Genomic DNA, 14,975 nt, shown 5'->3' on the forward strand with positions numbered 1-14,975 from the left:
CTCAATCCAGATGTGGGATTAGAGAAAGCCTTTCAGAGGAAGTGATGTTTCAACTGAAACAAGAAGGGTAAACAGAAGTCAGCCGGGCAAACCGGGGAGAAGAGGGGAGAGAGGGGAAGACAGGCCACGCAGAGGGAAGGGAATGTGAAAAGGCCCCAGGAAGGGAGGAACACAAATGGAAGGAAACGAAAGATCCAGTGTATCCAGAGTATGAGGAGAAAGAGAAAGAAGTGATGGGGAGACAGGCAGGCTCATCAGTCAACGCCTGGGAAGCCGTGGCCAGGATTTCCTAAGACCAGTGATTTCAAAACCCGTGACGGATGTTTGCCAACTAACACAATCTCTCTATCTCTCTGAGACTTCTTTGTGGCTTACAGCCTGTTTTAAAATTGCTTTATGAGATTTAGGGATAAGAGCTATGATTCTGAAAACAGGTGGAACATTTTTTTTCTTGGGGAGAGTGTTGTTTTTGGTTTTGTTTTACTATAGGAGGAAGCCCATTAAAGAGGAGCAACCTAAGTTTTGAGACATAGCAAAAGCCTTATTGATCAATATTTTCTTCAATTAGGCCAATAACCCAGACCCAGCAAAAGTTTGAAATGCTATCTTCCCAAACATTCCTAAGCAAGAGACTGTTACCTAAGAGCTTTGGACTTGGGAGCCTGGACACCTGGGTTCAAATTCTAACCCTAATAGTCATAAGTCATGTTTCTTTGGGCAAAATTCCTTGTCCTTTAAGCCTCATTTTCCTCATCTGTAAAATGGGGAAATAGTCTCTCCTTACCTGATACAAGTTCTCTTAAAAAAAAAAAAAAATCAATAGAATATATATACACACGATACATCGAAGGTTTTATTGCTTGACCAGTTCATCCCGTGAAATATAATTTATTTTAGTTCTATATTCCAAAAACAGCTGAAGTCTTGGCTTTGACATTCTCAAAAGAGGAATTAAAAGGAGAGAATAGCTTTTACAGGAAGGGATAATCAGGTACAAAGACTGGATTTTAAGATAATTTATTGAGGTAGTGTTCAAGAGGAGCCAATGGGACTGTCTCAATGCAGGTGCCTTGTGTGCAAACCCAAAATCAAAAAATTCCTGAAAGCCAAATTTTTTCTTAACTTATCTGGTGACAAACTTTACCCAAGCCTATTCACAACATTGATTTATCACACTTAGTGTGATTATTCTCATGTTTTGTAGAAGAACTAGATTGCTATATGATATATTTTCCAGAGTTTATTTCTAAATTCTCTTTTTTTGCTTTTTTTTAGGGCTGCACTCATGGCATATGGAGGTTCCCAGGCTAGAGGTCCAATTGGAGCTACAGCTGCAGGCCTATGCCACAGCCACAGCAACACCCAATTCAAGCCATGTCTGCAACCTACATCACAACTTGTGGCAACACCAGATCCTTAACCCACTGAGCAAAGCCAGGGATCAAACCCGCAACCTCATGGTTCCTAGTCAGATTCGTTAACCACTGAGCCACGATGGGAACTCCACAAAAAACAACTCTTGAAGAACAAGATGGGAATACCAGCCACACAGGATACCAACCTTTACAAAGTTAATTAAGAGGCTGTGCAGTATTGTCCAGGGACAGAAAAATAGGTGAATGCAAAGAACTGAAAGGCCGGGAACAGGGTCTGGAGCTAGAACGAATTGGTGGGAACTCTGGCTCTTTGACATACCAGCTGTGTCACATGGAGCAAGTCCCTCAACCTCTCCCTGTTTCTGGCTTTTGTCTAAAATAGTGTGGATAACAGCGGAATCTACTTGAAGTGTTACTATAAGGATTAATTACGTTATCTTGTACTTAGAACTTGGCTTGGCACATAGAAATAAGCCTTCAGTAAGTGCGAATGCTACACCATCACCATGGTCACCATCATATAGCTCCACCACCACCACCACCACCACCACCACCACCAGCTTCATCATCACCACCACCATCAACCATCATCACCAAAGGCCAATGGGGAAAAAAACAAGCTGTTCAATAAAACGCGCTGGGATAGCTATTGGGGGAAAAATGAAATCAAACCTCTATTTCTTTCTTTCTTTCTTTTTTTTTTTTTGTATTTTCTAGGGCCACACCCGCGGCATATGGAGGTTCCCAGGCTAGGGGTCGAATCGGAGCTGTAGCTGCTGGCCTTCACCAGAGCCACAGCAACTTGGGATCCGAGCCATCTCTGCAACCTACATCACAACTCGTGGCACCGTCAGATCCTTAACCCACTGAGCAAGGCCAGGGATCGAACCTGCAACCTCATGGTTCCTAGTCGGATTTGTTAACCACTGAGCCATGACGGGAATGCCCTCTATTTCTTATAATACACAAAAACTAATTTCAAGTAGATGAAGGACCTAAATAAAAATGCAAGGATATAACATTTCCAGGAGACAATATAGAATACTTTTCTGATACCGAGGTAGGAAAGGATTTCTTTCTTTTTTTCTTCTTCAACTGCACCCTAAGTATATGGAAATTCCTGGGCCGAGGATCAAACCCACACCACCAGAGACAATGCTGGGTCCTTAACCCACTGTGCCACAGTGGGAACTCCCAAGGATTTTTAAACAAGATACAAAAAAGCATGTACCATAAAGAAAAACAGTGTGATAAATTTGACGTACAAGAACTAAAAACTTCAGTTCATTAAAAGATACCACGAGGAAACATTTTCTTAAATATATTTTGTGTAATATTTTATTTGTATACAGTGTTTATGACAAACTATTTAAAGCATGATATTTTATGTGGCAACATGTAACATAAGCTAATTGCTATTTTTGAATTTTAAAATTTGTTTTTTTTAACTACTAGAATTGATAAAATTCTGCCATACTGTTGCTTATATATATGCTATCTTGTAACATGCTTTCTTTAAATATGTTTGTGTTATAGAGATGAAGAGTCTTATAAGATATATATAATACTGGATACTGTAAGATGATGGAAATAAAATCACTGTATTTAAAAAAAAAAAAAAAAAAAAAAAGATACCACAGGGAAAGTGAACTGATACAGGGCAAACTGGGAGAAGACATTTATAACACATGATCAATAAAGGTTTAGTATCCAGAATATAGAAGGAACACCTTTGAATCAATTCCCTTCCTTTTTAATTGAGGTATAACTGATATTTAACACTATATTAGTTCCAGGTGTACAACATAACTTGATATTTGTATATATTGTGAAATGATTGTCACAGTAAGTCTAGTTAACATCTGTCATCACACAGTTATGAAAAAAATTTTTTCGTGTGATGATCACTAAATCAATTTTCTCAAAAAGAAGAAATAACCCAACAGGAAAGGGGGCAAAAATCATAATAATTGCAAGCATGAAATTATGTTTAATCTTACTAGCAATTAAGAAAATGCTTATTAAAACTACAATGACAGACCATAGCACACCCACCAGCCTGGCAAAAATTTAAACTCAGAAAACAAGAATGTGTTGCAATGGGAATGTTCATACACTGATGCGGACCTTGGAACACAGATTAGTTTTACATAGTAGAAGTGAGCCTACACCCAGCGATTCCTCTGCTGGAGATGTATAAGGTTTAGGATCTAAACAATAAACTCGTGGAGTTCCCTTGTGGCACAATGGGTTAAGGGTCTGGCACTGTCACTGTAGTGGCCAGGGTCACTGCTGTGGCACAGGTTTGATCCCTTGCCCAGGAACTTCCACAGGCTGTGGGCTTGGCCGATAAACAAACAAACAATAAACTCATGTGGGCCATGCACAGGAATGTTTATAGCCGCATAATTCATAGCTGCGAAGCACTAGAAACAGCCCAGCTGTCCATCTGATTCCATTTATGTAAAGTCCCCAACCAGGCGAAATGAAACAATGTATTGTTTACTGCTGCATTCATAAGTGATGAAAAACTACAAAGAAACACAAAGGAATATTTTCAATACAAAATTTTGGATAATACTCAGTGAGGGTGGGAGAGTATGAGGGGGAAGACTGATCAGGCCTCACAGGGAGCTTCTGGAAGGGATTAATAGTCTATTTCTTCCCCCGAGTAGAATGCCCATGGTTGTTCATCTTACTGCTGTTTTTGTACACATCATTCCATCATCCACTGTTCCATCTATTCTTTTTTAATGTACCATAATTAATTTTTTCTTTTTACTTTTTTTGGGGGCCATGTCGGCACCATGTGGAAATTCGAACCCTCGCCAAAGCAGGATCCTTCACCCACTGCACCACCAGGGAACTCAAATATTTAATTGTGACAGTTGGATTGACGAGAAAGTTTTCAGAATAAGAGAAACGTAAGATCACTCGAACCTCTGCCAAGTGGAGATCAAGAACGAATATACACTTAGGAAAGAAAAAAAGCTGAAGTCAATAGAAAAATCTATTACATAAAGTATTGAACTATTACTTGTTCCTTGATTGATACACTTCTTATTTTGTTCCCATTAAAAAATATAAAGCATCCTTCAGATGATAGGCAACATTCAATTCCCAAGTATGGATTGATTATTGATTGCAAGACAGACTTCGCACTTAGAAGGAAAAAACTTCTAAGAAATACAAGACTATTACTGTCTAAAAGCTAAAAATATTTTTCATATACTATCACAAGAATAGAATAATTTCTTGCAAATAAAATGTTTATGGAGGAGTTCCTTTTGTAGCTCAGCGGTTAACGAACCCGACTAGTATCCATGAGGATGCGGGTTTGATCCCTGGCCCTGCTCAGTGGGTTGAGGAAACGGCGTTGCCGTGAGGTGTAGTGGCTTGGATCCCACGCTACTGTGGCTGTGGTGTAGGCCAGCAGCTGTAACTCTGATTAGACCCCCTAGCCTGGGAACCTCCATATGCTGCAGGTGCGGCCCTAAAAAGCAAACAAACAAACAAAAATGTTTATGGAGGTTAAGAGAACACAAACTATTATAGTAAGTAAGCAACATATGCTGTTTCTTCTCTATGCCAAAATCACATTCATCTAGTAATAGTGTGTTGAATACCTACTATGTGTCTAACACTATTCTAGGAAGGAAGGGCAGGGCAGCAAAGAGAAAGCATAAAGTTTCTATTCTCGTGGAGCTTATATACGTGTAGATCTTTCCTGTACAAAGCTACAAAGAAATCTCAGAAAGATTAATTCAAAATTAATTTGTTTACATTCCCAGGAGAAGAACTACTAGGTCTCCAGCGAGGAACATTAAAAAACTCATTGATACCTATTAGCAGAAGTGACATTTAAAATATTTAACAACCAATTATCAACAGAATCGCCCTCCAGTCAGAACAAAGGCCAGGAGTTCCTGCAGTGGTGCAGTGGGTTGAGAATCCAACTGCAGCGTCTCAAGGCATTGCAAAGGAGCGGGTTTGATCCTGTCCCCTCACAGTGGGTTAAAGGATCCGGCACTGCTGCCGCTGTGGCATAGGTCACAGCTGGGGCTCAGATTCAGTCCCTGACCTGGGAACTTCCGTATGCCCTGGGTGTGGTCGTAAAAAAAATAAAAAATTAAAGAAATAAAAAATTTAAAAAACAGGCCAGCTGTGCTGTAGCAACCTGACTGAAAAACAGCCTTAATTGTTGCCCGGGTCTTTTCCAGAAAAGGATGACCAGTTACCCCCTGTCATCAGAGAGTAAAGGTCCCTATCTTATTGAACTCTGACCAGAACTGAATATCCACCATTTGTAAAACAAAAAACAAATGAATAGAAACCAAAACAGGAGTTCCCGTCATGGCACAGTGGAAACGAATTCAACTAGGAACCATGAGGTTGTGGGTTCGATCCCTGGCCTCACTCAGTGGGTTAAGGATCCAGCGTTGCCATGAGCTGTGGTGTAGGTTGCAGACAAAGCTCTGATCCCATGTTGCTGTGGCTGTGGTGTAGCCCGGCAGCTACAGCCCCCGTTCGACCCCTAGCCTGGGAACCTCCATATGCCGCACGTGCAGCCCTAAAAAGTACAAAAAGACGAAAAAGGAAAAAAAGAAAAAGAAACCAAAACAAAAAAACCCACTTTGCTTATTTGATAGGTAAGTTACTTTATTATGCATTTGATTTCTCAAGAAATTAACTTCTTTAAGACATGTTCATCAGTGTTTGGAATTTCCTCGCATAACTGTTCTCTTCTTAATCTTTACTTACCAGAAAATTTGAATTTATCTTAACTGTTGCGCATAAACACGTCATATCTTAAAGTGTCATATTTGGTCTGTCTTTTCTAGTTCGTTGGGTTTAAAATCTGATATGTATTTTTGACACAGAAAAATATAAATCTATGGTTCCTGCAGGGGGTTAGAACTAGAAGGGTTCCCCCACTACTTTACACTTCTCCAAGTGTTCCAAATATTCTTCAATGAACATTTTTCCTAATTATCGATATAGGACCATGCTAATGTAATTAACGCATTCCCATTTTAAAGGCACCCAAGGAAATAACATAAGGAAATATCTATTCTGCAAGTAACTTCTACCTTCACTTTACTGTGTTACCATTTCCTTCTAGGTCGTCCTTCACGATAAAAGAGCATCAATGTGGGCATTTTATTCAAATTTGCTATTTTTACTAAAGGGAAAAACATTGCTACTGATGATGTGTCCTGTCACATTCAATAGAAATCCAGGCTTCACTTTCAAAGGTCTTTTCCTCTAAGATTCTAAATCTACTGCCAAGAGCTGCTACCTTCACACTAATCCATGTACCCAGGGTGTGCTGGGCAGTCTCACCTACAATCCCAACCCGAGGGAATGAGCTAGTTCACCCGGCAGCTCATCTGAGCCTGACTCACCACATCCCGCACCATCAAGCAACAGTAACATGGCACACATCACCTCGGTGCCCTCGATAAATATTTGTGGAATGAATGAATGAGTCAATGGAAACTTCATCCAGTTATTTAATTCCTTCGTGCTCATGATCAGAGTCCGTTTAGATCACATACATAGTTTATTATCCTGGTTTTCAGGATAATGTGTGTCAACCTCTCTGCCAAGTGCTGGGGATGCCACTGTGAAGAGAAAAGTACCCTGTTCTCATGGATCTATGACAAATATTAGTTATGAAAATACAATAATATGAGGCTTTACATATATAACGTTTTTTTTTTAAACTTCCAATCATACCATTAGGAACCCTTAAGGCCCTGAGATCGACTGAAAAAAAAAAACACACACAAAAAAAAACAGTTTTAAAAAAAATCTAGTACATAGTTGCCTTCCCTAAGCTGTTGCCAAGGAATGTGAGACAGCTAAATGTTTAGATATCTATAATCCTGACACAAGTGTTTTCTTTTCATTAATTATACACGGGTAGTCAGTTTTCTTAATAACTAAAAGCTACTCCAGTTTTAAAAATAAACATGAATAGATATTTTGAAGGAAAGCCACCATGTTTGGGTCTATTTTTGAGTGGTTGTAAGTTATTTCTAGCTGCATCTTACTTACTTCACTGTTTTGAGCTCCTATTTCTGTGTTACAGATTTCTTTGGGCAAATGCTGATATAACCAATACACGAATAGCCATGCTTTAAAAATAAACCAAAATGAGAGTAAATTAAAAACATACAACACTGCTGGCCAGACTCGGTGTTTCATTGCAGGGCAGGGGGAGGTTTGTGGATTCTGCAACAGGAGGCACTACAGTTAGACTCTAGTCTCAGCGCTTCACTGCACTAGCAGTGATGTCACATAATCTGTGTTACAGTTTCCTCGTCTGTAACTGAAAATAATAAAACCACACTTAAAGCCACTAAACTGGGAGTTCCCGTCGTGGCGCAGTGGTTAAGGAATCCGACTAGGAACCATTCGGTTGTGGATTCGATCCCTGGACTCGCCCAGTGGGTTAACAATCGGCGTTGCCGTGAGCTGTGGTCTGTGGTGTGAGTCGCAGGTGCAGCTCGGATCCCCGGTTGCTGTGACTGTGGTGCAGGCTGGCAGCTGTAACTCCGATCGGACCCCTAGCCTGGGAACCTCCATATGCTGTGGGTGCAGCCCTAAAATAAAGCAAAAAATAAATTAATTAATTAATTAAATAAAATAAAAATAAAAAAGCCAAACTCAGAGAAACAAAAGAATAGAATGGTGGTTACTAGGGACCAAGGGGTGGGGTGGGGGGGCTACTGGGAGGAATGGGGAGTTGTTGGTCAAGAGGTACAAACTTCCAGTTAGAAGATGAAAAAGTTCTGAGGACCTAATGTACAGGATGGTGATAATAGTTAATAATACTATAATCATCTTTTATATCCTTAAAAGTCACTAAGAGAGGAGTTCCCGTCGTGGCGCAGTGGTTAACGAATCTGACTAGGAACCATGAGGTTGCGGGTTCGGTCCCTGCCCTTGCTCAGTGGGTTAACGATCCGGCGTTGCCGTGAGCTGTGGTGTAGGTTGCAGACGCGGCTCGGATCCTGCGTTGCTGTGGCTCTGGCGTAGGCTGGTGGCTACAGCTCCGATTCAACCCCTGGCCTGGGAACCTCCATATGCCGCGGGAGCGGCCCAAGAAATAGCAACAACAACAACAAAAGACAAAAGACAAAAAGACAAAAAAAAAAAAAAAAAAGTCACTAAGAGAGTCCATCTTAAATGTTCTCACCACAATAAAAATAAGGAATAAAACAAAAAACGAAAAACAAAAAAAAAGAAAAAAAATAAATAAAAATGTTCTCACCACAAAAAGGAGCTGGTAATTATGTGGCATGATGGAGGTGGTAGCTAAGGTGACGGGGATAGTCGCTTTGTAATATATGGGTATCAAATCTGCAAGTTGTACACCTTAAACACATGCAGTATTATGTATCAACTGTATCTCAATAAGGCTGGGGTAAGAAAGACTATAAGGTAGCTAAATTTTACTAGAAGAATCTCTACAAACTCAGAAAATTCTGCCCCCTGAAAATCTTAAGTGAGGACTTTTACATCAAGCAAGTAAGAAGCATCCTTTGCTAGCTTTAGTTTAAGTCGTAAAATAATACATCAAAAAAAGACAATCAAATCGTTGTATTTTTCCCCCAGACCAAAGCCAACATACACCAGCTAGGTTGATTTTTTGAATTAAACTGACAATCAGAATGCATTGGTTTTTCTTTTTTTCTTTTTTTTTTTAGGGCCGCACCCACAGCATAGGGAGGTTCCCAGGCTAGGGGTCCAATCGGAGCTACAGCTGCCAGCCTACACCACAGCCACAGCCACAGCCACAGCCACAGCCACGCAGGATCCGAGCCGCGTCTGCGACCTATAGCACAGCTCACAGCATCGCCAGATCTTTAACCCGCTGAGCGAGGCCAGGGATCGAATCTGCCTCCTCATGGATGCTAGTCAGATTCGTTAACCGCTGAGCCACGACGGGAACTCCTGCACTGTTTTTTCATAAACTGATGCTGGATGAAATATACACCGTGGAGTAACTTGAGAAAATATTTTGGAGCATCTATTTTGTAATTTGCTCTGATATTTACAAAAATCAACGAGTAAAAGCTCCGAAAGAGATCATCATGACTGCTCCATCTGGAGCCAAAACCTGCCACACAAATTCAAATTTGGCAATAATTAACTGGAAAGAAATAAACGATACCACCCTTGCCTGTCTTGTTGTTTGTTTTTGGTTTTCTGCATGATGGATGGCCAGGAAGAAACCTCAAGTTTTTCAAGTGGTCAAACACACACTGCTGATTTTATCTCTATAAACACAGGACTATTTTTGCAGGACCCCACTAGAAGAAAAATAAAACAAAAAACACTCCAGAACTTGAAAGTAACCATGACAAGTCCCTTCTAAAGCTGTTCTGAGGAGTTCCTGTCATGGCTCAGCGGAAATGAATCTGACTAGGAACCATGAGGTTGCGGGTTCGATCCCTGGCCTTGCTCAGTGGATTAAGGATTCGGCATTGCCATGAGCTGTAGAGTAGGTCACAGATGTGGCTCGGATCCCGTGCTGCTGTGGCTCTGGTGTCGGCTGGCAGCTACAGCTCCGATTCAACCCCTAGCCTGGGAACCTCCATAAGCCGCAGAAGCGGCCCAAGAAATGGCAAAAAGACAAAAAATTAAAATAAAATAAAATAAAACTGTTCTGATTTGCCTTTCAGGCAACAGATCTACGTTTTTAATCCTATTTCTCCATGTGAATACGAAGGGGGAAATTTCCACTGGCTGTCAAAAGCCTAGCATGATAACAAGTGGCACAAGCAGTGACTCTGCCTGGCAAACCACATAACGTGCTTATTTTCACATGAGTAATATACATGAACACAGATTGGGGAAATTTTGAACTGCCCTCTAACTTATATTAGGCAGTTTCCCCCTTTTTGGTTTACTAAGTGTTGCCTATTTGAGACTAATTGTACAATAATACCTGGTGTTTTTGTTTTGTTTTGTTTTGTTTTTTTGTTTTTTGTTTTTTTTTTTTGGCTGTGCTATCGGCATGCGGAGGTTCCCAGGCCAGGGACTGAACCCAAACCACTGCAGCACCCAAGCCACTGCAGTGACAACACCAGATCCTTAACATGCTGCACCACCAGAGAACTCCAGTAACTGTTTTTTCTTTTCTTTTTTCCTTTTGTCTTTTAGGGCCTCAACCTTGGCATATGGAAGTTCCTAGGCCTAAGCTTTGAATTGGAGCTGTAGCTGCCAGACTACACCACAGCCACAGCAACGTGGGATCCGAGCCGCATCTGAGACCTACACCACAGCCCACGGCAACGCCGGATCCTTAACCCACCGAGTAAGGCTGGGGATGGAACCTGCATCCTCCTGGATACTAGTCAGGTGCTTAATCTACTGAGCCACAATGGGAACTCCCAAAAACTTTTTTTTGTAATTGAAGTATAGTTGATTTTCAATGTTGTGTTAGTTTCAGCACAGTGGTTCATTTACATATATATATATCTATTCTTTTTCAGATTCTTTTCCCTCATAGATTACAAAATATTGAGTATAGTTCCCTGAGCTACATTTTCGGTTCTTGTTGGTCATCTATTATATATACAGTCGTGTGCATACATTAATCCCAAACTCCTGGAGTTCCCTTGTGATGAAGCAGGTTAAGGACCTGGCATTGGCACTGCAGCAGCCCTGTCGCTGCTGTGGTGTAGGATCCATCCCTGGCCTGGGAACTTCCATATGCCACAGGCACGACCAAAAAAACAAAACAAAACAAAACTCCTAGTTTATTACCCCCCCACACACACACTTTTCCCCTTTTGGTAACCATAGTTTGTTTTTTATGTGGATGTCTTTCTGTTTGTATATAAATTCATCTGTCAGTAATAAGTTTAAAACAGTTGTTTCAGTAACACATCAGCACAGAACTAAAAGCTCCTGAATATTTAGCAACACCACCAAAAACTACCAACGGGAATAGGGAATTAGTATGCTACGCCGACTCAGCAGAGAGAGAGTCCAATTCAATTCTTAAGTTTCTTGTACTCTGCTCTGAATGCCTTAACACATTCAAGGGAGGTTAGTACTCCAGGACTCTGAAAAGCTGCCATGCTCTCAAGTGGCAGACAGCTTTCAGCCCTTCCTTCCCACTGTAGGAACAACTCTGAATATAAAGCCCAACTGGTCCCTGCAGATCGTGGGTGTCAGCACACAGCCAGATTTAGTTATAACCTCCTCTATGACTGAGAAGAATTAAAATAGATATAGGGAGTTCCCATTGTAGCGCAGGGGTAAAGAACCCGACTAGTATCCATGAGGACACGGGTTTGATCCTTGGCCCTGCTCAGTGGGTTAAGGAGCTGGTGTTTCTGAGAGCTGCAGTGTAGCTGGCAGATCTGGTATTGCATAAGTCGGCAGCTGCAGCTCCCATTCTACCCCTAGCCTGGAAACTTCCATATGCCTCAAATATGGCCCTAAAAAGCAAAGGAAAAAAAAAAAAGTTAGACACAGATACCCACCTTTGTTTAAAAAAAGACTTCAGAGTTCCTGTCCTGGCGGAGTGGAAACAAATCCAACTAGGAACCATGAGGTTGCAGGTTCAATCCCTGGCCTTGTTCAGTGGGTTAAGGATCCCAGGTTGCCCTCAGCTGTGGTGTAGATGAGAGACGTGGCTCAGATCTGATGTTGACGTGGCTGTGGTGTAGGCTGGCAGCTGTAGCTCTATTGGACCCCTAGCCTGGGAACCTCCACATGCCGTGGATGTGGCCCTAAAAAGCAAAAAAAAAAAAGAAAAGACTTCTCCGAAGTCAAGCTGCTGGCTACTTTTTCAAAACGCTTCTGACATAACATACAAGGGGTCATTTGGAACAGATGGGTTTTTCGCTAATGAAAAAAGATGATAGCAATTTCTAGAAATCTCACACCTATTAAACTTCAGGACGGCTGTCAGTGCTCAGGTCCATCCCCTGAGTGTGGAGCACAACGCGTGTGTGTGGGAGTAAGTTACAAAACAGGTAAACTGAATGCTGTTTATAGTTCTTCTAACCAAAGTGCCTTTCAAAAAAGAACCAGATAGTTATTTTCGGTCACACGCTGTAATTAAAGTGTAAAAAAGTCAACCTTGACCGCTCACTGCCAGCTGCACTCTCTTCTACTTGAGAATACTACCATTAGCCAATTTAACCGAAAGCCACTAAATACTGGTTTTGGTAAATAGCTTAACAACTGATTTGGTGAAAAATTAATTAGCAGAGAGAACAATTCCCAATTAATTCTTTGAATCTGGTCTAATGTTGAGAGCATATCTTTGAATAGCACCTAATACACTCTTATAACCTGTTTTGCAACAAGAGCACTTAGACAATTATTAAGGAGACTTCAAACAGAACAGGGCAACCCTTTAATTACTTGGGAGAAACATCTAGAACCTTTCTGAGGAGCTTCAGCTCCATTGTTTCACGAGGGTTTACAATAGCTTTGAAATTTCCCAAGACCAAGGAGCCCCCCCAGATTAGCTCATTTCCATCTTTGAGATACCAAATATCCCCAGCACCAGTCTGGTTTTTCACCTTTTTCCTTTTTTCTTTTCCATTGAGGTGCATGAAATTCACGTAACATAAAATTAACCACTTTAAAGTGAACAATTCTGCGGCATGTAGTACGTTCACCACATTGTGTGACTATTGCTTTTATATACTTCAAAATATTTTCATCACCCAAAAGTAATAACGGGTACCCACTAAGCAGCCACTCCCTAGCCTCGCCTCCCTCCCCAGCCCCTGGAAAACACCAGTATGCCTCTGTCTTTCTGGACTTGCTCATTCCGGGTATTCGATAAAAGTGGACTCACCCAATATGGGACCTATTATGTGTGGCTTCTTTCACCAGACTTAATATTTTCAAGGTTCATCCAAGCTGTATCATGTATCATTACCCCATTCCTGTTCATGGCCAAATAATATTTCATTGTGCGGATCTAGCATATTTTTATCCATTCATCTGTCAATGGACATTTGGATTGTGTCCACCTTCTGGCTACTGTAAATAATGCTGCTAGGGACATTCCCATATATGTGTTTATTTGAACACCAATCTTCAGTTCTGTGGGGTTTATAGCTAGGATGGAATTGATAAATCATATGGTAATGAATGGTTTCCCACAGTGACTATACCATTTTATATTTCCATCAGCAATGGACAAGGGTTCCAATTTCTGCACGCCTTCCCCCAACATTTCTTACTTTACACTTTTTAAAAATTATAATCATCCTGGAGGATGTGAAGTAATATCTTATTGGGATTTCGATTGGCATTTTCCAAATGACTAATGATGTTCAGCATCATTTCACACGCTTCTTGGCCATTTGTGTGCATTCTTTGGAAAACCAATCTCCTTTTATTCCCCACTTCTGGGACAACAGACACAAATAATTTCACTTTATTGTATTATTATTTTTTTCGTTTCAGGGCCACACCCACAGCATCTGGAAGTTCCCAGGCTAGGTGCTGAATCAGAGCTGCAGCTGTCAGTCTACACGGCAGCTCACAGCAGTGCCAGATCCTTAACCCACAGAGTGAGGCCAGGGATCAAACCCACATCCTCACGGATAATAGTCAGGTTCTTAACCCACTGAACCACAACAGGAACTCTCAACACAAACGATTTTAAATCTTAATTATTACTACTTTCTTTAAAACGGACCCCTTGCTCCACTTCTTGAATCTATTTTTTGAAAGTCACATGAATTAGATGAGAGCCTGAACTGGCGGTGTCAAAACGACAAAATCCAAGACTGTTCCCAGTCTGGCAACTGTCTTATTCATTACGCATCTGCTCTGTACGAGGTACTAGTCTGTGCTGGTGGTACCACGGTGGACAAAACAAATCAAAAACTTTGTCCTCGTGGAGCTTACCTCCCAAGGAAAGTTTGATAAACACGAAATGTATTAACCTGAAAAATGGACATAGTAAAAATGGACAACTTGCGGTTTTCAAAAAAATGCTTTGAAACATAGACTACATAAACAGAGAGTTCCCACTGTGGTGCAGCGGAAACGAATCCAACTAGAAACCATGAGGTTGCAGGTTCGATCCCTGGCCTCGCTCAGTGTGTTTAGGATCCGGCGTTGCCGTGAGCTGTGGTGTAGGCTGCAGACGTGGCTCAGATCTGGCATTGCTGTGGCTGTGGTGTAGGCCGGCAGCTGTAGCTGCAATGCGATCCCTATCCTGGGAACCTCCTTGTGCCGCGGGTGCAGCCCCAAAAAGCAAAAAAAAAAAAAAAAAAAAAGAAGAAGAAGAAGGAGGCAGCTAAGGATTACAGATTACCAAGCTATTATAAGTGATAAACACAAGGTACCAAAAAGTGTGAATAGGATGCTAACATGTGTATGGGGGCATTTGTTTGTAAATGTTTGGTAGCTCTCTGGAAATATTCACAAAAAACTAGTAAGAGTGGTTCCTTCCCCAGGGAGGAAAAGGGGAAATACATAAATAAATTTAATCCATAAACAAGAAATAAATCACACTTTTGAAGGCATGACCTTTCCCCAGCGTGGCTTCTTTCATAGAGTCTTCTTCCAACGTGACCTTAGCTCTCAGAGTTCCCTGAAGGG

At 41.2% G+C, this 14,975-nt stretch overlaps 1 protein-coding gene and 1 long non-coding RNA gene across 37 annotated transcripts in view; both read right to left on the reverse strand.

The window, feature by feature from the left end:
• Positions 1-14,975, reverse strand: part of FNBP1 (formin binding protein 1) — a 138,851-nt gene that overhangs the window by 103,793 nt on the left and 20,083 nt on the right. The gene's annotated exons all lie outside the window — the stretch shown is intronic.
• On the reverse strand, positions 4,145-8,547 carry LOC146407303 (uncharacterized). The gene is made up of 3 exons (XR_014829243.1): positions 8,112-8,547; positions 7,911-7,953; positions 4,145-7,856 (listed from the first exon to the last, which is right to left on the reverse strand). It is a non-coding gene; the product is annotated as an uncharacterized LOC146407303 (long non-coding RNA).

Source organism: Sus scrofa, chromosome 1 (genome assembly GCF_054392235.1).
Source record: "Sus scrofa isolate SSC_HxYL_T2T_F1_AM1 chromosome 1, Sscrofa_HxYL_maternal_Yorkshire_Landrace_v2.0, whole genome shotgun sequence".
Taxonomy (NCBI): domain Eukaryota; kingdom Metazoa; phylum Chordata; class Mammalia; order Artiodactyla; family Suidae; genus Sus; species Sus scrofa.